The sequence below is a fragment of the Protopterus annectens genome, chromosome 13.part0 (assembly GCF_019279795.1).
Source record: "Protopterus annectens isolate FY-2018-M chromosome 13.part0, PAN1.0, whole genome shotgun sequence".
Classification (NCBI taxonomy): Eukaryota; Metazoa; Chordata; order Ceratodontiformes; family Protopteridae; genus Protopterus; species Protopterus annectens.
The window spans coordinates 110449032-110476452 of record NC_056747.1 but is presented as its reverse complement, the minus strand read 5'-3'; the positions used below and the strand labels follow the sequence as shown (position 1 = coordinate 110476452).

At 40.7% G+C, this 27421-nt stretch overlaps 1 protein-coding gene across 1 annotated transcript in view; it reads right to left on the bottom strand.

Moving 5' to 3' along the window:
* LOC122787839 (dedicator of cytokinesis protein 7-like) overlaps positions 1 to 27421 on the bottom strand; it is a 4057077-nt gene that overhangs the window by 839245 nt on the left and 3190411 nt on the right. The window lies entirely within an intron of this gene.

Below are 27421 nucleotides of genomic sequence, written 5' to 3'. Positions count from 1 at the left end.
TAATGGATTACTTAAAGTAATATGGAAAAAGGAAGATAGATGACAATTAAAAAACTAAAGACTGATAGTATTATAAATGATTATAAGATCTTTATGAAAATAATGCAAAAGAGATTTGAAACTAAAATGGAAAATATTATAAAAGATAGTATATATAGTATAAAGGGGAAGGGTTGTGCAGAATTATTAATGACAGAGAAATTAATGATAATATTATGAATAGAAATGAAGCAAAACTCCTGATAGGAGACCATAATAAAGCAATTGATACAACTGGACAGGAAATCTAATGGCTAATAATAAAAGAATATAACATGAGTGTGAAAGTTAGGAAATTATGTATCAGTAAAAGCACTTGTAAATGCCTGGTTAAGCTAAGAGGTGCATATGAAGAGTGGTATAAGATGGGGATGGCCAATGAGTTGTATATTCTTTGCATTAGCTCTGAATGTGATAGAATGTGAAATAAATTACATATTGAAGGAGGCAGGGTATATAACACCTGAAGGGTTAAGAACTCCAGTTCTGTTAACATATGCAGATAACATTATAATAATTGCAAAAACAAAATCTGGATAAAATAAATCATTTTCACAAATGAGTGTCTAGAGATAATACAGATGCAGATGGCTTTAAATAAAGAAAAAAGTAAAGGTTTAGGTGATATAAAAACAACAGGGATATATATTTTACAGTGAATTAAATTTATGTGTTAGTTATAAAATTTGGAAGAAAGATGCAAGTAGAATTCAATGGGAAAAACAATAGGAGAAATAAAATAAACCCAACTTTTCTGGAGAACATAAAAATTATCATTGAGAAAAAAGGCTTCTTTGATAAATTCAGTACTGATTGAAAAACAGTATACTTAGCAAGTGTATTTGTGAAGCCAATGATATTTGAAAAAGGAATTATTGCAGATAAGTTTTTTCATGTATATGTGGTTCTAGATTTTAAACCCATTAAAAAGAGGAGTTTTGTATGTAAATAAAGAGGAAGGAGGTTTAGGGTTAATTAACTCATTGGTATAAGCTGCTTCATTAAATTTGTACAACGTATTAAAGTGGATAAATGAAAATGATGAGAGATTAGCAGTAAAAATTGTATAAATATAAGTGTGATAAATTTTGAGGTATGGTGAGAAAAAGTGTATAAATGAATAAATAAAATGCTACCAAGAGATTTTTTTTTTAGAAAGTAAGCTGTTAATATAGAAAAAGAAAGAAAAGTAGAGTATAAGAATGTAATGATAAAACATTGCTATGTAAAACACAGGAAAATATAACAGATGAAAAAATTAAAGCTATAAAAATAAGAAGCAGATGGTATAATCAGAAAGTAGAATGTCAAGATTTTGTGTGGAGATTGTTAATAGATAAATTACCAGTAAAACAAAATATGCAATATAAAAGAAAATTGACAGAATATGTTTACATTGTCAAGAAGAAAAAACTACTGAACATGTTTCTGAAATATAAAAGATTAAAAACGTTATGGGGAAAACAATGTAAAGAAGTCTTTTTAAAGATATATATGAACTAGATAAAATAAACATGGATATGATTAAATATGCACATAAGAACAGAAGTAAACAATATGTTAAAATAACAGATAAAAAGTTATTTTATATCATATGGGTTATATGGAATGAAAGAATAAATTAAATCCTGTTTAATGGTAAATGGATTATAACAACAATATTAAGTACAATCAGATGGTGGTTATGGAAAAAGAAGTGGGGATCTAATAAAGATGAAAATTCTATATGATAGTAAGTATCCATCTGACATACCATAGGTTTGAAATCCAGCTCTAATCTCTATTTCCTCCTCCCTTTACACTAGGAGAACACTGGTTTTATTAGGAAAAACTGTTCTGCAAGACCTTGTTCATACATATTTACTAGGCTAATGACCACAAGGGCCTTTTTAAGCCTAGCCACAATTTCCTTTAAAATTCATCTCAGTTTAGCCATAACTGGAGCACCTTTTCAACTCCTCTCCATTGTCTGTCAAATGAAAGATAGGTTGTTAAGAAACCTTATAGGATATGGGTAGGCTGATGCATGTTTATGTGCACAAATATGCCTGTCAATGAGTGCAAATGCTCTTTACTATGCACATGCATGTGTTATTCTGCTATATATTGCACTTATGTGGTACCAAGCTCATAGTCACAGCATACAGCTACAGCTTGCAGTGTCACAGGTGGCAGCCCTCTTACTGGCACTGAGGTGTAACTGACGAACTTGGGTGCCCAGGATGATGGCTGTACAATGCTTGGTGATGGCATCAAATTTGGCATTCCAGTAAGCAAGCAGGGGAGGAGGGTGTATCCTAGTTCCTGTGGGAGATGTCTAGGACTTTATATGTGTGCACAAATGTCTAATTTTCTTTGCTTATCTACAGTTAGTGTGTCTCTGAGACAAAGTTCCCAGCAAACATTCCACTTGAGGATCAGTCATGTACACAGTCTGTATGCAATATAGAAATGTTGTATTGTGTGGCCTGCGCTCTTACTATAACTGATCTTATTTTCAGTAACACTGTGCTCATGTCATGGTGCTGCAGTATTTAAGGATCCCTTGTGGGGTCTGTCTCACGTGTGGCAGGTTTATGTAGTGCTGCTGTAGGGCACATTAGTTTCCACCATCTATACTTGAAATTGATGTTGTGCTACTTGTGTCTTGCAGGTGCTGACATCACTGGTACCTAAGGTGGCTGGGAATGAATTTATGACAAGTACTGGAAATTTACCGGGGAATGCAGATGCTGTGGTTATGGATTGCTCAGGTGCTCCAGCACAGGACAAACGTCTATTGTTCCACGACGAAAACTTCATAAAAGAGACACTCCCACAAAGAACTGTTCACAGAAAGCCTATACAAGCATGTTAATAGCTGCACAGAGGCAGCTGTACCCACCAGGAAGAAGTACAGAACTAACTCAAAATACAACACCCTGGTGGAATTACAACATGAACAGGCTGTATAACAGAAGGATGAAAATCTTGGCAAAAATGTGGAGGTGCAGCACTCAGCAGGCTTAATGTACTCTGATTACACTAAACAAACAACCCACAGAACAAATAAAGCCTTCCAAAGCCAAATTTGAGGTAAATTTGGTCTCCCAGGCAAATAAAACCACAAGGTATTCTTTAGCTGTGTCTTCAGCCTTAAAGGCAATACACAATTGTGTGCAAAGATCATTGTAAATGGAGCCACCTATACTGAGCCAGAATATATAGCAAACCTACTGGCCGACAAATTTGGCTCCAACTTTACCCCTCTCTCCCCATCAACCTTCCCTCAGAAAATACCATCAAATACAATTCCCCCTGCCTACACTAGGGAGCAGGTCCTTAAAACTCTGTCTAAGGCCAAGAACACTGCATCAATGGACCCAGACAATATCCCAGAATGCCTTCTAAATATCATGAAACATGATCTATCAGGACCCTGGAATTATTATTTAACTGTAGCCTCCATACAGCTTCGTGCTTCATGAATGGAGAACAGCAGCAATCACCTCTCTGCACAGAGGTGGGCCATCTACAGACCCTGGAAACTATAGACACACAAGTTTAGTCCCATATGCAAAGCGATGGAAAGAATTATCATAGACATGATCAATAATGACATAGGAAACCTGCAGACACTGGACCCAACCCAGTTCCATCAAGGGCAGGTCATGCCTACTCAACCTGATGGACTTCTTTGAAAAGGTCACCAAAGCAAAGGATGGGAGCAAAATGGTTCACAATGTGTACCTTGACCTGGCCAAGGCATTCAATACAATCCCAGACTCAGGCATTGTTGACAAACTTAAGAGGTTAGGTACAAACCCTTATGTCACCCGGTGGATAGCCAGCTGGCTCACAAACAGGACCCCGGATGTTAGAATTGGGGATGCCACCACTGCAAAGAGGCCAGTCACAAGCAGAGTTCCTCGGGGATCTGTCCTGGGACTACTCCTTTTTGGCATTTACTACTCTGAAGTCAAGGTCAATGTCAATGGCCGCTGCCTGACTACATTTGCAGATGATTGCAAATTAGGAACTGTCACTGAATTACCTACAGACACAAATCTTCTCCAGGAAGGGCTGAGACAGACAAACAACTAGTGCCAGAGCCATGGACTAAAACTAAATGCCAAGAAATGTATAACAGTATTATTTGGGAAGTCAATCACTCCTAGTAACTATCATACTGACAACACACCCCTAAGAGTTGACAAAGTAGTCAGGGACTTGAGGACACACATAGACAGTAATCTAGCCTTTGACCATCACATGTCTACAGTAGTGAGGAAATTGTTCTATGCTGTGCAACTTATAAACATCTAGGTCCAAGGAAGTCATTGTTCCACTGTATTCAGCATTCATCAGACCTATCATTGAGTACAGTGCCCCTTTTGGTATGTACCTAACCAGGTATATCCAACAATTGGAGTGTTCATATATGTTCCTTACTAAAAGAATGCAGGGCATAAGTAACATGTCCTGTGCAGACTGCCGCAAGACTCTATCCCTGTATTATATCTCCTACAGGCTCTTGAGAGGAGATCTATGTCTGGCATGCAAGGCATTGTCAGACACCACTCTGATGGACCTCCTGCATATCCGTAAAGCAAACAGTACCAGAATTACCTATTCTAAAGGCTTAAACATTGCCTGTGGTATAAATAGAACCTGCTGGAGAGACAGGTATGTAGCCTGTAAATGTTTCCTCTCTTGCTTGTGAAAGTTTTACCTCCCAAGCCCCTGTTTACACTTATCAAGGGTACCAGAACTTGTCAGAGATTTGGGCTGCATGGTTAGGCACTTGTGGTCGTTAGCCTAGTAAACACCTATGAAAATGGAGAACACAGATATGGGACATGTAGCATCTGATCCAGTGGTGCTGTTATCATCTGTGTTTGAGTTAACAGAATAGTAGCAGAGGTGGGTGGAATAGGCCAGCAAACTCCTGACCAGGCAGATGCCATAATCTCAGATAGTTACACCCATGTGGGATACATGGCATGTTATGCATGGCTACTATTTTATACACTGGTGCTGAAAGATGCCATCATGAATTAATAAATGCCATGCAGGAACAAGGCCGACAGGTGATCTCTCTGGCACACTTTCAAGAATACCAGTTCGCAGCACCGGACATAAAAAACAAAAGAAACACTGCATCACCAAGGCATGCTACAGTGGGGATAAGGAATTATACTTGTTTCCCCACTGTAGTACGATCTCGGAGTTACTATATAAATAAATATATATATATATATATATATATATATATATATATATATATATATATATATATATATATATATATTTGCAGTGTTTCTCTAACAGTTACTTGCCTTATGCTGGTAATCACCCTTTATTTATGAAAATAAATATACTGAGGGGTCAATTTATTTGTGCTTCTCAAATGACTAGTAATGATGATATTTTTTTAAATAAAATTAGATACATTTCTTTACTTTTTTCCCCTAGGGGATACCCCAGTGAAAATACTGAAGGGTCTGCTGAAGAGGTAATAAGTATGAAACATTCCAAATATATGCCTATTCTTAAAGTAGGTTTTAGGAGTCATAAGGATTCTAATTTGAACAACATGGGTGGGTGTCAAAATGTTCCACCATATTGTTTGGAGATGTCAGTGGATAGCTTAAGTATAAAAAATAACCGGAGAATTATTTCTGGCAATCAAGAATTAGGGTTGCTATTAGGTGAAGGCCCTAAGTTTGAGTATAAGAAAGACAAATCTTTTAAATTTACGTTACAGCATAACAGTAATAAAATTGAACCTCCTGTTACTAACACACCTTTAGATACCTACAAATGTTACGGTTGTAATTTTTGTAGATTTATTCATAAAGGGCCATATATTTCCTTCCATCACATTCCACATACTATAAAGGCTCCTGCTAGACTTTACTGTAACACAGCAGGACAAGTGTACATCGCTTTGTGTTCTGGATGCACAAGTTTTTATGTAGGTATGACTACCAGGAGCTTTAGTAAAAGAATCAGAGAACATCTTTATGCTTTAAAATCCAAAGATCTGAACAATGCACTTTATAGACACTCTGGTTTATGTAACAATTTTAAGAACTTTACTTTTGCAGTACTTGGACAAGTTTTAGAAGACAGAAGAGGGGGTGACTATAAAAATCAGGTAGAGAAAACAACAGGCAGAATGGCAAGTAAAATTAAAGGCTGATGTCCCCCCTGGTTTGACTGCAATGATGAATACTAAGTGTTTTTAAAGGAATAAGAAGTTATGTACCTACCATAACATTCCATGTTAGTTGTCTTCTTCTCGCCTTCTTTCTTGCTGGATGGGTTCGGAGCCTCGGCTCTGACTCGGCCTTCTAATAAAGCTCGAGAGCTATTTACTGGCTCGAGGCCTCCCCATATCCCACAATGCTAGGCGTCAGATACCCAGATCTCGTTTGGCAGAGCTAACACCATGGAAAAAAATTTTAAGGACAGCTGTCCAAACTACAAGGTTTACCTAGAGTACAAAAAACAGAGGAAGACGTAACCTAGATAAAACTCAGCCAGAGGAAGAAGGCCTCAAATGGGATTCTTCTCGGTCTGTCCAGGCTTGGGGGAAGGAGGGTGGGACGCAAGAAAGAAGGCGAGAAGAAGACAACTAACATGGAACGTTATGGTAGGTACATAACTTCTTAATGTTAAGTTGTCCATATCGCCTTCATTCTTGCTGGATGGGACAGCGTCCCTAGCACCTTAGCCCTGGATGGCTCATCGGAACAGACTCTTGAGCACAGTGGAACCAAAATCAGCTCGACTCCTGGAGGGCATATCCAACTTATAATGTGAAATGAAAGTATGAGGAGTAGCCCATGTGGCTGCAGCACAAATAGATTCCATTGGTAGTCTTGCTTGAAAAGCTACCGACGTAGCTAACGCTCTGGTGGAATGAGCTTTTGGTTTTGTAGGGAGCTCTTTATGTCTCAATTGATAAATCAAAGTGATAATAGAGGCCAACCACCTGGATAAGGTTACTTTAGAAACTGGCAGACCCTGATTGCCCTCAGCATAGGATAGGAAGAGTTGGTCCGATTTTCTTGTTTGTTTAGTCCTATCCAAATAAAAACGTAATTGATTGTGAATGTCCAGTTGGTGTAACTTTTGTTCAGCTCTGTTCGAATAGTTAGGAAAAAAGACAGGTAGATCAATAGCTTGATTCAGGTTTGTCTCAGAAGGTATTTTGGGCAGAAAAGAGGGATTAGTCCTGAGTGAAACTCTATCCTTGTGAAACACAAGATAAGGAGGACGAATACAGAGGGCTTGAAGTTCCGACACTCTCCTAGCTGAGGTGATGGCTACTAAGAAGAGAGTCTTCCAGGAGAGTAATTTTAAGGAACAGGAGGCCGCAGGTTCAAAGGGAGGGAGAATCAAGGAAGTTAATATCAGGGTTAAATCCCATAGAGGCGGGGGATGTCTAACCGGGGGCCTAAGCAAAATAGTCCCTTTAAGAAAGGCCTTACAAAGTTTGTGGGACATGATGCTGGTTTCTGACAGGCCAGCGTGGAAATTAGCGATAGCAGCCAATTGGACCCTAATGGTGGCAGACGAGGAACCTGCTTGAAAAAGTTCTGCTAAAAAATCTAGAACGTGATGGACAGGGGCTGTAAAGGAGTCTATATTTCTAGCCTCCACCCAGAAAGAGAAACGTTTCCACTTACTAGCATAAGTCTTCCTGGTAGCAGATTTGTGCGAAAAAAGGATGATTTCACGCACTAGCTGAGAAATATGTGGAAGCCTGGCTAAGGTTGGAAGTGGAGCAACCAAGCTGTGAGGTTGAGAGACTGAAGGGATTGGTGCAGCCCGCCCGACTGATGGACCAAGAGGTCTGGCACTGGGTTCAGATTCCAAGGCTGCTCCAGCAGGTGACGATGCAGGAATGGGAACCAAATTTGTTGAGGCCAGTAAGGGGCAATGAGGATTAACCTGGATCTCAATGCGGTCGCTTCCTGAATTAGTTTGGGAATTATGGGAAAGGGTGGGAATGCATACAGAAGACCCCGGGGCCAATTGTGAACTAGAGCGTCTCTGGGGGAGTGGCCGGGGAGGGGGAAGAGAGTGAAGAAATCATCGCACTTGCTGTTGAGAGGGGTTGCGAAAAGGTCACAGCAAGGTTGACCCCATCTGCGGAATATTTTGTTCGCTACTGACTGATTGACAGACCACTTGTGAGGCACGAGAATAGCTCTGCTTAGCCTGTCAGCTATGACGTTGGACTTCCCGGGGACGTGCGTTGCTATCAGAAACCGTTGAGAGGAGATCACCCACTGCCAGAGTCTGAGTGCTACTTGACATAAGGGATAGGACCTGGTTCCGCCCTGCTTGTTGATGTACCACACTACCGACATATTGTCTGTCTGAATTGCAATAGTCCTGGTGGGTAGAGAGTCCTGAAGAGCTTGCAACGCTAAAAGTACCACTCTCATCTCCAAGACATTTATGTGCAGGTGGTACTCTAGAGGTTGCCAAGTGCCCTGGACAGTCCTGCCCTGAAAATGCCCCCCCCCCACACCCAATCAGGGAGGCATCTGTTGTCGCCGTGGCAGCAGGAGGAGGAAGAACAAATGGTCTGCCTTGAAGTACTTGAGAGGAGACCATCCACCAAGACAGGTGGTCTTTGCATGATTGGGTGATTATTATGTTATGAGACATCGGAAGCTGTTGAAAAGACCATTGGGTAAAAAGCATCCATTGAAGAATCTGCATGTAAAAACGAGCCATGGGAATTAATGTGATTGCTGCTGTCATGAGACCCAAGGTTTTCAGTACAAATCTGGCCTGAAGTCTCTTGCACTGTAGTAAGGTCTGGACATGTTGGCGAATGTCTGATACTCTTTCTAAGGGAAGTTTTGCCGACAGCTCTTTTGTATTTAATCTTGCGCCTATAAAGGTTATAGACTGACAAGGCGACAATGCAGACTTTTTGAAATTTATAGAGATACCAAGCTCGGAGCAAGTTTGGATGGTATAATCCCTGGCTCGCACTAGCTGATGCCTGGTGGAAGCAGTCAGGAGCCAGTCGTCTATATATGGAAACACCTGGAATCCTCGCCGTCTCAGGTGAGCCGTAAGCACTGCCATGCATTTGGTGAACACCCTGGGGGCTGTGGTGAGACCAAAGGGCAGGGCTCTGAATTGATAGTGATTGTCTCCCAGCCGGAAGCGAAGAAACCTTCTGAAGTGTCTGTCCATTTTGATATGGTAGTACTGCCATACTGAAGGTCTATGGAGCACATCCAATTGTCCTGACCCAAAAAGGGTAGAATGGACTGAAGGGTGACCATCTGGAACTTCGTTCTTTGAACAGATTTGTTTAACCTACTGAGATCCAAAATGGGTCTCCAGTCCCCTGTCTTTTTTGGTACCAAAAAGAACTTGGAGTAAATCCCGGATCCTTGCTGGTCTGCTGGGACTGGCTGGATGGCCCTTTTTTCTAGCAGTTTTGAAATTTCTAGTACTGCTTGATCCCTTAGACCGGGTGGAACATCTGGAAGGGACCTGTTTGTTAGTACAGGGGTGTGGACAAAGGGGATTTTGTAACCCTCGGATATGATAGACCGTACCCATTTGTCTTGTGTAAGGAGTTGCCAGGCTTCTGGGTACAGTGACAATCTTCTCCCGACTGCCTCTGAAGGTGGACAGTCGGGCAGCCCCTCAGGGGTGCTGAAAGGGTTTGTCAGAGAAAGATTCTCTGCTACCCTGATTTTGCAGACCCCCTCTGCCCCTCGGGCGGCATCTATTATTGTTCCCTCCTCTGCCCCTGGAGGGAAACTCGCCACGTGTGTCAGGCACGGGTCCCTGGGGTTTCCGAAACCACATTTTTCCACTCTTCTGACCTTTCGGGTATGGTCTAGAGGGAGTAGAAAAATGGACTCCCACGGCAGAGAGAGTCTTGTCTTCCTGCTCACACCTGGTAAGGGTATCCTTCACCTGTGGTCCAAACACAGCCGAATCATTGAAGTGGGTATTAGTGAAGGACGCCTTAAAAGGGTCAGCAAAGTTGCATAACCGCATCCAGGCATGTCTTCTCAAAGCCACACCTGTACCTGCAGCCCTACTCGCCCCATCGGCTGCATAAGAAATGAGCCGCATGGAGGAGTTGACTATAGAGTTAAGGGTCGCCAGCTGGGAGTTAATCTTGTCCTGAGAACCCGCAGCTGATGGATCTTGAAGGGTATCACCCAGTTCCTTAAGAAGATCATTTTGAAGCCGGGTGAAATGGCACAGATAATTCAGCAACCGCATGGAAAAGGTCGCTGAAGAAAACATCCGCTTCCTGTACCTGTCCATTGTCCTAGATTCTTCATTAGGTGGATGGACAGGCACCGAAGGGTCAGCCAACTCCTTCTTAGTGGCTGCTGCCACCACCATGGCATCAACAGGGACACCTTTTGTCAGAAATTGTTTGTCGGATGGGGCTGTAATGAAAATAGTGGGCCTGCGGGGAATTGGTTCCACTGTGTCCAGGGCTGTCCATGCCTTTCGAGCCACCACTTCCATGAGTGGGTCGAAAGGCGGAGACACCCAGGAGGTGGGAGGGTGAGCACCAAACGCGTCCAGGTACACCGACTCGTCCTCGGAAGGGTTAAGGGTAGTCCAGTTCCCCCTCTGCCTAAGGATCTCTAGGATGTCTGAAAAGGAGACCTCCTCAGAGGGGGACCTTAGGGACCCTTCCGAATCCTCCAAGTTGGTATCAGACGTGACTGACTCGGGGGAGTCAACATGTTTCCTCTTACATTTTCTCTTCCGAGGGGGCTCCTCCGAATGATCAGGGGAGGCCTCGGAAGAGGAAGATATGCCCAATGAGGCGACCTGGAGCATCTGTTCTCCACGCCTGGGGTCAGGATGGTGGACAGAGACCGATGCAGGCACCATGGGGGGGAGGAGCTGAAGGGGCCAATCGTGGAGCTGACACAGGAGTCAGCACACTCCTCATGACCTCGAAGATGCCCCTGTCGGGAAGAGCAGAGGGTCCCCACTCCGAAGAGACGTGAACCCCTCCCGGCACCAAGAGGGACGGCTCCGAGGCCGATGTCGGGGCCGAGCTCACCTGTGCTGAAGCCCCGAGAGGGAGAATGGGGTCAGACTAGGGTCCGAAGCCACTTGCCCCCTCTGAGCCGACGAGGGAGTCCCAGTGCCGAGATCCCTCCAAGGAAGGAACCAATGAAGAGATCGGAGCCGACAAAGGAGCCGAAAGGTGTGGTATCGGCTCCGACGCTTCCAAGATTCGAGCCCCAACCAGCTCCAGCTCTGAACACAAAAGGGGAGTCAGAGGAGGAACTGTTGAAGACACCAGGATAGCCACAGTCTGTTGAGAAGGGCTGGTTAACATCTTGGCCAGGGCCTGCGATTTAAGTAGTCTACTGACCACCTTCTCTAAATCATGGTCGGATAACCTGGAAGACCGAGAGGAATGGGACCTATGGCTCCGTTCCGACTGCAGCAACGGTGACCTCGGAGCCGAGCGAACCGATTCTAGGGAAGGGGACCTAGAACGTTTCCGGCCTAATGAGGGTTCCGACATTAAAGTCGGAGCCGATAGAGGTCTAGAGGTGTCGGCCCCAGCTGGAGCCAATGAAGAGGCAGATGCCCCGGCCTGGCGATGGCTCCGAACTGGGAGCCGATGGCTTGGCGGGCTTTGAGGATTTCCCCAACTGAGGCTTCGCCGGGGATCCCTATGGCTTGAGTAGGCCTCTCAAGATAAGTTTGTTCCTACGCTCCTGCAGGACTCTCGGGCTGAAGGCATGACAGACCGAACAGGAGTCCTACAGGTGAAGGGAACCCAAGCAATGCACGCAAGAAATTTGACTGTCTGTCAGAGACATCTTCTGACAGCACGAGTCACACCTTCTTGAAGCCTGAAACTTTGGTATCTTTGGACATACTGGCCCGGGGATACCAAAGAGAGAAAAAATGTTACACTAGTGCTTAAACTAGACACGCAGACACAGTCACACGCCCGCACTAGATAAGGTAACAGTAGTGAGTAGAAAACAACTATCACAAACACCCACACTTTACAATCTAAATAAAAATTATAATGCTAAACACTACGCCTATAGTTACAACAAGGGGGGGGGGGTTAGCCATTAATAGAGAAGGAACAAGGGGGGGGGGGAGAAACTCTCTAACAGAAAATGAGTTTCCTAAGTGGGACAAACTAGGGGATACCAGTACAAATTACACTAAAAGTTAAGACAATCTAAGTCTAAGAAAATAATAGTTAAATTCTAGCTGAAAAAAATAAAAAAAGGATTAATACGACCTGAGCCAGTAAAAAACGCAACCTCGTAGCTGAAGTGGCAAATGAGATCTAGGTATCTGACGCCTAGCATTGTGGGATATGGGGAGGCCTTGAGCCAGTAAAATAGCTCTTGAGCTTTAGTAGAAGGCCGAGTTGGAGCCGAGGATCGGCTCCGAACCCATCCAGCAAGAATGAAGGCGAGATAGACAACTTAACATCATAAGTTAAGGGCACTTTAAGAAGTAATTGATTTTAATGAAGTTCATTATACTTAATTGTTTGATGAATTTTATTGATTGATTCATGTATATACTGTAGTGTGATTTTTAGTGTTTTGCATTTCAGATGAAGTTTTTCCACAAAAGTGGCAATTAAAAGTCTGTTACACTAAAGGTTTCTGGTTTTGTTTCTTGCACCTCTTAACAGTTTTATTTTTGAGTGCTATTTCTTAGTTTTTGTCCAGTTTGGTGAAGAAGTATTTGCAAAAGTGCACTTTCAGTTAAGTACTTCTATTTTTTGAAAGAACAAGCTTTCGATAAATAGAAGTAGACCCATATATATACATATATATATATATATATACATACATACATATATATAAAAATAGAAATAGGTTCAAAGGTGTTTACCAGGCTAACAACTAAAACGGTCTTTTTAAGCTGAGCCATGCATCCCAAATCTCTGGCAAGTTCTTCTACAATTGATTAGTGTAAGGTACAAGGAGATGAAACATTTACAAGCAGGGACCTGGGAGATGAACCATGTACAGATTGCATGTGTTCATTAGAGACATACATGCTAAACCAGGGCTGAATTTCCGGTTCCACATTCAATTGTCCAAGTTACACTTCAATTGAGTTAGGGAGGAACTCTGCTTCACATGGATGGTGATCCTGTTCAAGAGAATGAGTAGTCTTTGGAATATATACCCGTCTCTCCAGCAGGTCCAATTTATATCACAGGCAAGGTTTATGTCTTTCAAATAGGTAATTTTGGTGCTGTTTGTTTTGTGAAAATGCAGGAGGTCCATCAGGGTGGGTCTGACAATGCCTTGTATACCTGGCAAAGATCTCCCCTCAATAGCCTATAGGAAACAGAATACAGGGATAGGGCTTTGAGGTGGTCTGCATAGGACATGTTACTTATGCCCTGTATTCCCTTAGTGAAAAAAGTCTGTGGACATTCCAATTGTTGCATGTGCTCACTCAGTTATCTAAGAAGGTGATATGGGTCAAAGTCCTCCATGGATGGAGTGCAAGAGGGCTTTCCCCTGCAAAACATAGTTTATGTGGTTTTATCTACAGTTTTAATGAGTGCATGTTGATAGAGTTTGTATCAGCTTGTACTTTTATGGTGAGCCCTCTTCTGAGAAATAGTGAATCTGCTCTAAATCCTCTATGATCTTACTTTATTGCCTCATCCAGATTTTTCCCTGAGTGCATGAAGTTTAATACTCTAAGAATTCTAAATTCATATAAATTGAATGTTAAACAAAATCCTACTGAAATTAGACCTTTGCACATGCATCTGTTATCTAAACTTTCCATACCTCATTCTGTGCCCCATACTTGAAGAACATAAGAACAGGTCTCTAAAATAATTATCATTAAAGCCTTTGAACACTAAAATGATGTCCATTCTGGTTCTTCTATAGCTTAATGAATTTTGACCCAAATAGTTTTAGCCTTTACAAAGATCAAAATCCTTACAAAAATAATCATTCTAGATATCTGTGAATATATTCAGTACTAGTCGTGATTTTTCTTGACAGGAGACCCCCACCCATACACACAACACTCATATTCTAATCTCTTTCTAATAGTCATACTGTGTAACATCAACATCTTCTGATACTGTGTTCTAATAAATCTAAAATATAGCGAGTTAAATTAGGGTACTGTTGACAAGTACCATCACTGGACGTCCACTGTCTATCACTACCCTGTATACTTACACACATTGATTTTACTTATATTTCTGTTTTTAATTTATACCAACTGATGTCAGCCCTATGTCAATGGCTTGTTTTCTGTAAATGCATTGAAATGCTGTCACTAGCACTATAGTCTTTTTACAATACTGTTATCTTATCCTTGATGTTAATAGCTTGTTATTGTTTGGTGTCTTCAGCTTATTAAATTACAACTGCTAATTCAAAGTCAGCAGGAGTTATTCATTTGTGTGCTAGAACAAACCTTGAAAAGAGAGCTTAAGCTGTATTATAATGTCTGTAAGGGACTTAGAAAATTCTATTTTGTAATTTAAAAATCAGAAACAATAAGGGCACAATATAGCTTTTGCCAGAAACAGATAATTTCTATTTCAGATGTTACACAGATTTTTCTAAACATTTTCTGTTTGTTTGAATGTTTTTTCGGTTCTATCTGCAATTTATTTAAAAAGAAAAGGCTTTAACATTTTTTTCAGTAAAAAAAATATTATTTAATGCCAATTATACAATGACCCCCCCATTAATATTCAAAAACGTGCACGCTGACCAATCAGCTTGTAAATCAGAGTTATAGTAATGGATAAAGGTCCGGTTGCCCGGACTTTTTCCATTACTATAACTCTTTTTTTTACAGAAACGGAGAAAGCAAGATCTCCGTTGCTTCACACTGTCTCGCTATGTTAAACGAGTTTAACATAGCGAGACAGCTTTAAAAAAAGCAACAGAGACTCTCCTTTGCTTTTTTTAAAGCTGTCTCGCTATGTTAAACTCCTTTAACATAGCGAGACAGTTTGTAAAAAGCAACGGAGATCTTGCTTTCTCTGTTGCTTTTTTCAAAACTGTCTCGCTATGTTAAATGGGTTTAACATAGCGAGACAGGTTTAAAAAAGCAACGGAGATTCTCTATTGCTTTTTTTAAAGCTGTCTCGCTATGTTAAACCCATTTAACATAGCAAAACAGTTTTTAAAAAGCAACAGAGATCTTACTTTCTCCGTTGCTTTTGCCCACAGCTCTGATGTACTGCGTGGAATGGGGATGTGTTTTGTTTTAATTGTTATTGTGGTGAATATGTGGTGTCGGTGATGTGGTTGTCGGTGTTGTGTGGTTTCGACTATGTCAGGTAGAACCGCGTAGGCATATGCATGCACAGTACATCAGAACTGCCGCAGAATACCAGACAGCTGCGAAAGGGCAGCAAGGAGGCATTATACAATGCCATTATTTAAGAAAATTAATAATTTTTTTTCTTAAATAATGTCATTGTATAATAGCAATAACCCACTTCTGGGTGTGGGTAATGCTGGATTTACCCATGGTTGGCTTTGTTTGGCCACTCGGGCTTTGCCCTCATGACCAAACCACACCAACCGTGGGTAAATCCAGCATTACCCACACCCAGGCGTGGGTTATTGCTATAATATCTGTGACTGATGCTTTACTTATTTGTTTCAGTGTGTGTAAATTTTGCTGTGTGGTGTACAACCTGTGACAAAGGGAGATACTGCCAGCACAGCTATCTGGAATTTTGTAAATAATTATATGTCATTTGTGAGTATCAACATGATTCATATAAGATGTTTGTGTTACAAATGTATTAGAGCTGTATGTCACATAAGATGGTTTTGTACAGACATGGGTGCTGAAGAGGTATTTTACAACGTGCTGTTTGAAATGTATCCACGGTGTACTCTACTGAAATAGAACAGAAATGTACATACACTATTGTAACTGTTTAAAAGTATAATTTAGCAGCAGAAACTGGAATACAGGAGGTTAACTTCAGAAAAATAACTGGAATTAAATTACTTTATGGCTAGGCCATAAAAATATGTTATCTTTCAGTTTTAGTGCAGCAAGGAGACATAATATTTAAAACTAGGGATCTTTCTGTATTGTCTTAGAAGTGTTTTATTTTTTATGACTTCCACCATTTGCCAAAGATCTGAAGAAAAGCCCTTGTCTATGTATTTTTTACAGACAGATGCTAAGTGCGGTCTCTGTGTGCTCTTAAGGGAAATTGCACTTGATGCAGAGAGCTGCATCTGGAAATACTGTGTCTACTTGTCATTCTCTCAGTGTACGTCCCCCACAGGTACCAGTGGTGAGGATTGAGGCTCCTTGATTACTGGTCCAGTCGTGGGTTGTCACACACCCATTAAATTATGACTGTTTTGAGATTATTGCTAACATTTTAAAATGTAAAGGTTTGTGTACTTTAATGAGAAACATTAAGTTATATTCTTGTTTTGTTAATTTTGACTTACTGATAGCAGTGCTACTTTAATGCTTTTGATCGGGGGTGTTAGTGCTGCTGAGTTACAATCTACCCCTCTCTGAAAATATTGTGTGATAGTGTGTGTCTGCATAATAATTATGGTCAAATTTTAGTTACATATGGTAAGGGATTTACTATCAAAATGTCAACTGGCAACACATTGTTCCTGTCACAACATTAAAAAAGTACGAATCTGAGAGTATTCGACTACACACAATGTCAAATCTGATGAACGAATTCAGCAGATCCGACATTGTTGTCAAACAGAGCATGTGACTGCAGTATAGGAGCACGCATAACGTGAAACTCCTATACTTAACATCACGGTTTTGCAGGGGGGGCAAGTCCCCCTGCATCCCCACACTCCCTGCTAACTATATATTCCAACTCCGAGATCGCACTACAGTGAGGAAAGGGATGAATATCTCACACCGCACAACTGCAATCTCTGTGCAGTTTTTCCAAGTTCATATTAGCGAATGCACAGTAGCATTCTCTGATATGACTTTTGAACATGGTATGCTCAGCAACACAGAAATCCAGACACCTGTAATTCGTTTTTCCATGTGCGGAGCATCCACGTTCGATATTATGATAGTAAACCATGGTAAGATTGTACTGGATGGCACTGGTTGAAATCCTGAGGATCCAGTGATTACAACTTAACTGTTATGGTACAGACTAAAGCATTTAGGTGTGGCAATTTTTGGTCATTAGCCAAGACAGCCGTGCAGGTTTGCCATACACACTTAAAGCAAACTGCCTGGTGTATAGTAACTGGAACAGATGATGGGATTCAAACCTTGTACCAATGTTTCTGTCACTGTGCAGGAATTAAAGGCCATATCCCCAACTGTTTGTCTACTATTTGCAGTTAAGTATCAGGTCATTCAATCAACAAATCTAATACAGGAAGTCATTCCCATCAATCATTCTTTTAACTGACATTCTTTTAGAAACAGATTGATTCTGTTTGGCAGTTTTGTTTCTACTAGGTTAAAATTACATTTTCAACTCATTTTCTTAGCGTTTGCCCTGAATTATTGTGGCTTACATGATTTTCCACATCTGTTTGGTATGTTTAATTCGATAACGTACCTTACTATTCATTGTGCACAGTATTTGTTTTCCCCAAATACAATATTTTATGATGTGGATAGCAATGTTTTAAACATCATTCTTTTCCTGGAACACTTATATTTAATTTTTGTCTAGTTCATCCAAAATCTTGCAAAAAATCTGTTCTCAGTGGGTGACTTAGTTTCTCCAGTGATTCGTTCTTCAGTGACACATTTGTGATTTTTTTTAACCTCTTTAACTATTGTGGCATTAGTACCCTTTCTACTACTAATGATTTTGTTAGTTTGTTCCCAAATTATTTTCCTGGACTTTTACTATTTTTTCAAAGAATTTATGTATTTTCCTGCCAATTTATGACAGATCTTAAAACTCAGCTACATTTTTATGCAGATATTTGCAAAGATTTCTTATCTCCTGATAGGCTGGAAACATTTCCTTATCTCCTGATAGGCTAGAAAAGATGTTGTCAAAGTATACTGTGTATAGTTTATGGTCTCACCGCAACTTCAGTGCACTGTATTCAGTGGGAATATTTGTCTAATGATTCTTTTTTTCCACAATAACCCATACTGTGCTTTGTTATCTGAAGTTTGCTCCTGACTGTGGCCTTCTGCTTTGAATACTAACATCCTTTTCTAGTAGTTTTCTGCTCATCTGTAGTTTCACCTTAGGTCAGTGTCATGTCATGTCATGCAGTTACTTTTCTGCATCATAAATACTGCAGATTCTTTTGTACAAGTTCATCATACAGTGTCCGAACAAGTTTATGACTCAATATTGTACTTTTCCGCAGTTCTGTCAAGCTACAAAGTTCTGAAATTCTTTCATTCATACTTTGGCTTTGCTCATAAAACTTGAACTTTTCTGTAGTTAAAAGGAACTCTAGATTCACGTAGTATTGCAAATGAGTTACATCTACTATGAAATATTACTTGGTGTAACAGGTGCTTCTATATTGCATAGCAGTCCATACATGTTTTCACTCTTTAGCCTCAAGAAAACTGATTTTAATATGTACTATCACTAACTATGATGCAATCTTAATATTCCAAAATATTTGCACTAATAAACTTAGAAAGTTGATAGAATAACAGGCTTTGTGCTATCATGCATTTTCTGAAGGATATGAACTCTGAAACTCAAATACCTGTTATTATTTAGTGACTTCTTCAATCATCAGTGATTTGCCAAAAACATAACACAAATTTCTTGAGGAACAGACCAAAAATATGAGGCAAAAATTTGGACATTTTGAGAAAATCTGGACAGTTGAGAGGTATGGCAGATGCATTCAAATTTTCTATGTAGCTAGCCATCCTGTTAATAAAATGTGTATGGTTAGAATGTGTTTTCAGTTTAACTTTGTCTGTTACACCCATATTACAGGAGACACAGGTCTGCTTGTGGATGGAAAACTGAGGCATTCTGGCACCAAAGAATACTACATGAAATTTGCTTAATTTTGAAAACACTTTGTCATGTTCTGGCTCATTGTCTACATAAGCATATGAAACCATATTTTCAACTGCTTCATTTGGAATGCTATGCAATAATCACCTTATAGTGCCTGTAAATACTTTATTATTTTTAATAATCTGCATTTGTAATCTATATTTACTCTCTTTTGAATAAATATGTTTACTGACTATTTTGCAATTGTTTATATTTTTTGAATAGTGCTAATATTCAATATCTTAAAGATTATGTGCTAATGTGTTTTTTTTACCATTTCTTTTTGTTATAATTATGCTTTTGTCTTGTAAAGTAAGCTTTCTTCTTCTTCTACAAATGTGTAGTTTTAATTTAGTTACTTCAGTAGGCTGGTATTTATTAAGTTATAATAACTGGTGTTTCTGTTTACTGTATGCTGAGCTACTTATTGTCCAATTGCTTCCTGAACCCATGTCATCCAGCCCCGCCTTCTGATGATGTATTAGAGGGCAGAGAGAAATAGTTCTGTAGTGGGTTGGTCTGTTTTCTGTAGTCCGCAGCAGATTTTATTACGAAGTAACCAGAATAGAGCAAAATATGTTAGTCAGACAATAAATCAATAAGAAGTTATATTCAAATGGAAGGTAGCAAAGGTAAGATGGAACAGAATAACATTCTCAGGAAGGTGTACAGTACTTGGCATTCAGTGTAAGATAAATCATTGTCTACCAATGGATTGAAAGTGTGAATCACCTCAGTGACAGACCTACTGAAAAGTAAGTTTGCATATGCTACGCTACAAGGAATTAGTGCTGAAAAGAAAACATTTGGAATTATATTTATATATCTTTGAAGATAAACTTACTCTCCCAAGATGACAATGAGATAGAAAAAATCCTAGAAAAATGTATCCATACTCAACTTCTTCACCATTTCCCCCAGGCACAGCTCTTAACCAGTACTAAACAAGGATTCCACTTCAGCCATATTACAAATACTGCACTATTATCCTTTTTAGATAAAATAAACAGGAAAAGGGACTCTGGAAAACTTAGCTCTTCCCTATTTCTGGATAATTCCAAAGCCTTTAATACCATCTCACATAGCTAATGACTTCAGCAACTGCACCATCTTGGATTATCCCCTCTTGCCCTTCAGTGGTTTAAAAGCTACCTATCTGACAGACAGCAAACTGTTAGATGGCAACATACTTTCTCTCCTTACCTCCTTGTTACCACTGGTGTACCCCAAGGTACATTTCTTGGTCCACTTCTCTTTAATATTTTCATTAATGACCTTTGTACTTCTTCTAGACAAGCATCCCTTATACAGTACGCCGATGACTCAACACTAACATGCTCACATGACACTCTGGCACATCTTGATATCATACAAGAAGTTTTCCCCTCTGTTGAAAACTGGCTTCACAAGTCCCTATTATTACTTAACCCCCAAACAACAAAACTGCTCCCATTCCTTCACAGAGCACATCTGAAGGAGAAATCCAGCTTCAAAACCTTCTCATTTAACACTACAGACACAGAAATTGTATCCCATATAAAACTACTTGGTGTGACAACTGATGACAACCTCAGGTTTGAACTCCACAGTCAAAATAATATAAGGAAAATCAGCAGAAACTCTGCATACATTACAGACTTAAAACTTTCTTACTGACAAAAATTATCCTAGCAAACACTCACCTCCTTCTTTCACTCTTAAATAGTGTCACTATCCTTAATAATTTGCAGGTACCTGTTTAAACTAAACTTGAAATATATTACAACAAAGTTTCTAAATTTGTTGCCAATAAACAACACTATACACATCACTGCAAGGCTCATAAAAGTATGGATGGCTTGAACTATCCCACTATGTGGACTTTGTACAACTAGCTAATGCCCACAAAATATTTTATAAACCCCATGGCTGTCCTGCATGAAGCTTTATTCTTCCTTTCTATCACCCAAACAGACCCCTTCATTCTAATGATAAACAACTTATCACCATCTATAACCCTCAAAAGGTAATTGGAAATAGCCTTTACTGCTACTCTGTTGCCAAATAATAGAATTATGTTCCAGGGGCAATTAGAACTGTAACCTACCATCCTTCCTGCAAACATCTTCTGAAATATGATGTAACCAACTCATGGCTCTACTCACGTTACACTGCCTGTTGAACATCAATCTTATGTACTTTTCCCCACCCCTAGCTGTACAGATTCTCTACCCATCACCACTTCCTCATCTTCACCTGGCTATCCTACCCCTCTACCACTTTACATATATATTTATATTTATACTAATCTATCCTAATCGCTCTCCCCTTTTATAGTTACAATTGAACTAAACACATGACATATTACTACTGTAAATGCCAAAAGTATGCTGTCTAGAGCTGTATATAGTGTTATGCTTTGCTTTTTCTCATTGTTCCCTTTGTAACATATTTTTGTTATATTGTTGATTATCTTTAAAATGAATAGGTTTCAAATGTTTTTATATAACATTTTTGAAATTTTATTTTTTCTGCTAAATGGAGATTTTATCCCCAGGCCTCCACTGAAAATGATCTCTTGTGACCCAGTCAGAGTTTTCTAGTAAACAAATGGTAATAAATAAATAAATAAATAAATAAATGAAGATACAGTAAAGTGATCACTGCATAGCAGGCAACTGTTTACTCTAGTGTGATAGATGGCTAATTCCTACATTGTGACATTTGAGTCATTACACTGTATGCCAAGTACAATAAATTAGCTATTATTATATTTCAAAACTTAAGTACTTCTCTGGATCTTAATAGCACTTAGGCTCCATTAAGAAGCTTTTATTAAGCACCCCTAAGAGCTGTTAAGTCTGGGCCTTGCACTAAGTCATTGAAGTGATTCACACATCTCCCACAGACAAAATTGGCGTGTCTACCCTTCCTAAGTAAGCCTTGGCTAGCTTACGTAGTTTGGTACTGAATCTCCACTGCTGCTGTTCTTTGCCTTGTAATGTAAGGGTCTTGCCTTATATCCTCCCGGGGAGCTCTCCTGTTCTTCTTGACTTACTCCTCGTCCTCCCACTAATGACCAACATTCCATAATATCTCCTTGCATTCTTCTGTAGTGCCTGCCCGTGGCACATTGCGCTCTTTTCTACCCCGTAATGTTTCTGTAGTGCCTGCCCGTGGCACATTGTGCTCTTTTCTACCCCATAATGTTTCTGTAGTGCCTGCCTGTGGCACATTGTGCTCTTTTCTACCCCATAATGTTTCTGTAGTGCCTGCTCGTGGCACATTGCACTCTTTTCTACCCCATAATGTTTCTGTAGTGCCTGTCCACGGCACATTGTGCTCTTTTCTACCTCGTAATGTTTCTGTAGTGCCTGCCCGTGGCACATTGCGCTCTTTTCTACCCCATAATGTTTCTGTAGTGCCTGCCCGTGGCACATTGTGCTCTTTTCTACCCCGTAATGTTACAGGTAACAAGTTGCTGATCCCTGTGTGCTGCTCATAATTATGCCTTCTGTTTGATATTCTTATACAGAACTGCCAAAATGGTAACAACTACACTTTACTTAATAACCCCAGATTACTAGATAATCCTAGACATGCCAGTTGTCATGGTGGTGAGGGATGAAGCCCTGACACAGACCCAGGTGACCTAGATACATAAGTGGCTGAAGTACCTGTTGGACCTAGTGTGAGGAGGAGAAAGGAGTGGTGACACTCTGCCTGCTCAACTTTCTCTAAGAGGAGGAGTTGGGCTGATGTTCAGGTGGATGCGAGTCCATTCTCTTTGGCTCCAGTGAAGGCAGGGACTTACAATGGTGAAAGGGATACTCTAAGGAGGCACAGCCATCCTACAGGCTAGGGTGGGGGACATTTCCAAAACCATGCTTCAGTCCCCACCTGCCTATAAATATGGCACCAGGAGGGTATGGATGCTAGGTGAAGCCACATAATAAGTAACCATGGTAATGGGGATGAAAAAGAAGTTATGTACTCACCATAATGTTCCATGTGAGCTGTTCATCTCGCCTTCATTCTTACTGATGGGTTTGAAGCCAATCTTCAGCTCCGACTCGGCCAACTGCAAAAGCTCGAGGTCTTCAACCAGCTTGAGGCCAACTCCCTATGCCATGATGCACCCTGATCTTCCCTCAGATCTTGTTTGCTGCCAACTGACTACCTAATAGTATAAATATGCCACTCAGAGAGCTGGATAAGAGACAAAGCACCATATAAGAAAGGTGATGGACCTCAAGTAGACTGGATGGGGGTTGCAGGGTGGGACGTAAGAATGAAGGCGAGATAAACAACTCACATGGAATATTATGGTGATACATAACTTCTTTATGTGAAGTTGTTCTACCTTGCCGTTCATTCTTACTGATGGGTAGCGTCCCAAGCACCATCTTTCTCGGGTGGCTCAAGGGAGAATATTCCTCAGAACTGTGGAACCAAAGGAGGTCCTGTCCATGGAGACATTGTCTACTTTGTAATGAGTGATAAAGGTATGAGGTCTTGACCAGGTAGCTGCTGCACAAATAGAATCTAATAGTAACCTTGCAGAAAAGGCTAATGAAGTTGGAACAGTTTTAGTAGAGAGGGCCTTTATTTTCTCTTGTAAGGGGGCATTCTCTGAACTATAAATGAAGGAAAAGCAATCTGATAGCCATCTTGATAAGGTTACTTTTGTCACTGTTGTGCCCCTTTCTGACTCTGAAAAGGAAACAAAGAGTTGAGACGTTGATCTGAATTGTTTTGTTCTATCTAGATAAAATCGGAGTTGTCTATGAACATCAAGTTTGTGCAGTATGTGTTCCATCTTATTTGTGTATTGAAGAAAGAAAACGGACAACTCAATGGACTGGTTAAGATTTGTCTCTGAACAAATTTTTGGTAAAAAGGATGGATTAGTTCTGAGCGAAACTTTGTCATTATGGAAAATCAGATAAGGAGGTTTGATGGTCAAGGCCTGTAACTCAGAAATCCTTCGAGCAGAAGTAATGGCTATCAAAAATATAGTCTTCCATGAAAGGAATTTCAAAGGACAGGATGAGGCTGGTTCAAAGGGTGACAATATGATCCTGGAGAGAACAAAATTTAGATTCCATGGCATGACTGGAACTCTGATTGGTGGCCTCAATGAATGGTACCTTTAAGAAAGGCTTTAGCAAGTTGATGTGACATGACATTGGAGCCTTGGAAGCCAAGATGAAAGTTTGAGATTGCTGCTAATTGAACTCTAATGGTAGCTGCAGCAGCTCCTTCGTTGAAAAGTTTAGTCAGAAATTCCAGTATAGATGGGATCGGAGCTAGATAAGGATCAGCATCATTCTGAGATAGATAAGGATCAACATCATTCTGAGATAGATAAGGATCAACATCATTCTGAGATAGATAAGGATCAATCTCATTCTGAGATAGATAAGGATCAACATCATTCTGAGATAGATAAGGATCAGCATCATTCTGAGATAGATAAGGATCAACATCATTCTGAGATAGATAAGGATCAGCATCATTCTGAGCTAGATAAGGATCAACATCATTCTGAGATAGATAAGGATCAACATCATTCTGAGATAGATAAGGATCAACATCATTCTGAGATAGATAAGTATCAACATCATTCTGAGATAGATAAGGATCAGCATAATTCTGAGATAGATAAAGATCAACATAATTCTGAGCTAGATAAGGATCAACATAATTCTGAGCTAGATAAGGATCAACCTCATTCTGAGCTAGATAAGGATCAGCATCATTCTGAGATAGATAAGGATCAACATCATTCTGAGAGAGATAAGGATCAACCTCATTCTGAGCTAGATAAGGATCAACATCATTCTGAGATAGATAAGGATCAACATCATTCTGAGATAGATAAGGATCAACATCATTCTGAGATAGATAAGGATCAACATCATTCTGAGATAGATAAGGATCAACCTCATTCTGAGATAGATAAGGATCAGCATCATTCTGAGCTAGATAAGGATCAACATAATTCTGAGCTAGATAAGGATCAACCTCATTCTGAGATAGATAAGGATCAGCATCATTCTGAGATAGATAAGGATCAGCATCATTCTGAGAAAGATAAAGATCAACATAATTCTGAGAGGCCCATAAAGAAAATCGCTTCCATTTGCTAAGATATAACTTTCTGGTGGATGATTTATGAGAGGATGTTATAATATGTTGGACCTCAGCTGAGAGGTTGTAAATCCTGGCAATTGTGGGAATTTGAGCAGCCAAGCTGTCAGTTTGAGGGAATGAAGAGAAGGATGAAGAGCTCCCGATGAATGGGTCAACAGATCCGGAACTGGGTCCAGGATCCAGCGTTTTTCCAAGAGATGAGGCTGGAAGAAAGGAAAACAAATTTGCCAAGGCCAGTAAGGGGCTATGAAAATCATGGTCCTTCCCAGAAATTTTGCTTTCTGTAATACTTTGGGGAATCAGATGGAAGGGAGGAAATGCATAAAGGAGACCCAGGGACCAACTATGCACCTTGGGGCATCCCCCAGCAGGGGAATCAAGGCAAAGTAGCTGCTGCATTTCATGTTTGTTGGGGTTGCAAAGAGATTGCAGCAAGGCTGGCCCCACCTGCGGAATATCCGTTCTGCTACTTGTTTCTTTAGGGACCACTCATGAGGCATTAGAATTGCCCTGCTTATCTTGTCTGCTATCACAATGGATTTCCCTGGGATGTGCATTGCTATCAGAAAGCACTGGGTGGAGATTGCCCACTGCCCTACTCTCATAGCCTATCGACATAGGGGGTAAGATTTGGTTCCTCCTTATTTATGTACCAGACCACTGACATGTTGTCTGTCTGAATCACAACTGTTCCCAGGGGTAGAGAGTCTTGAAAGGACTGCAACGCTAGAAGTACCACTCTCATCTCCACAACATTTATATGTAGATGAGCCTCGTGGTTCTTCCACGTGCCTTGGACTGTTCTTCCTTGATAATGCCCCCCCACCCAATCAAGGAAGTGTCCATGGTCACCTTGGCTACGGGAATGGGTAAAATGAATGGACAGCCCTGAGTTACATGTTGAGATGTCAGCCACCACTGAAGGTCCTTCTTGCACATATTTGTTATGATGATTTGGTGTGACATTGGAAGTTCCTGAAAGGACCATTGAGAGAATAGGAGCCACTGTAGAACTCGCATGTGTATTCGAGCGAGGGGAATGGCAATGATTGCCGCCACCATCGATCCTAGCAATTTGAGTACCACTGAGACTGGGGCTTTTTTCCTTGGAAGCAGGTCTAATATTTGTTTTCGTAAGAGATAAATTCTTTCTGGAAGCAGACTTAATGTCATTGAAACTGTGTTTAACTCTGCTCCTATAAAGATGGTCTGTTGCGATGGCGATAAGGCAGATTTTTCTGAGTTGATGGTAATATCCAATTGATTGCATAGGTCTAAGGTTGTGTCCCTCGCCTGAATAAGTTGATGCTTGGTGGTGGCAGTGAAGAGTCAGTCATCTAGATATGGAAATACCTGGAATACCAACCGTCTCAGGTGAGCGGTGACTACTGCCATACATTTGGTGAACACTCTCGGGGCTGTAGTGAGACCAGCTGGAAGTGTAGATGATCCCTGGATGGTCTGCCCATCTTTATGTGGTAGTACACATCCGGAAGATCTACAGAGCACATCCGATTGTCTTTCCCCAGAAAGGGAATTACTGACTGAAGCATGCCATCCGGAACTTCGTCTTCTTTACTGACTTGTTTAATCTGCTTAGGTCCAGAAAAGGTCTCTAGTCCCCTGTTTTCTTTGGAACTAAAAAAAACCTTGAGTAAGTTCTAGATCCTCTCTGGTCTGCTGGGACTGGCTGGATGACTCTTTTGTCCAGCAACCTTTGGACCTCTAAGGCTGCTTGGTCCCTGTGACAGGGTGGAACATCTGGGATTTTCTTTACTAGAGGGGTGGGACAGTGGCAGAGGGAATTGAGTATCCTCTGGATATTATGCTTTGTACTCAGCTGTCTTTTGCTATTTTTAGCCAGGCGTCTAGGTACAAATATAGGCGTCACCCGACTGCCTCCAGAGATGAACATTCGGGCCTCCTTTCAGGAGCACTGATAGGGCTTGCCAAAGAACTGATCTCTGTCGCTCTGGTTCTGCGGACCCCCCTCTGCCGTGTGGGTGACATCTTGCATTATTAACCCCTCCTCTGCCTCTAGAGGGGGTTTCACCATGAGAGTTCTGAAAAGATCCTTGAGATTTATGGAACCATATCTTTCCACCTCCCCTCCCTTTGGGGTAATGTCTATTTGGGGTAGAAAAACATACTCCGACGGCAGACGAGGTCTTTCTGTCTTTTTCACTCCTGGTAAGTGTTTCCTTTACCTTAGGTCCAAAAAGGGACGAA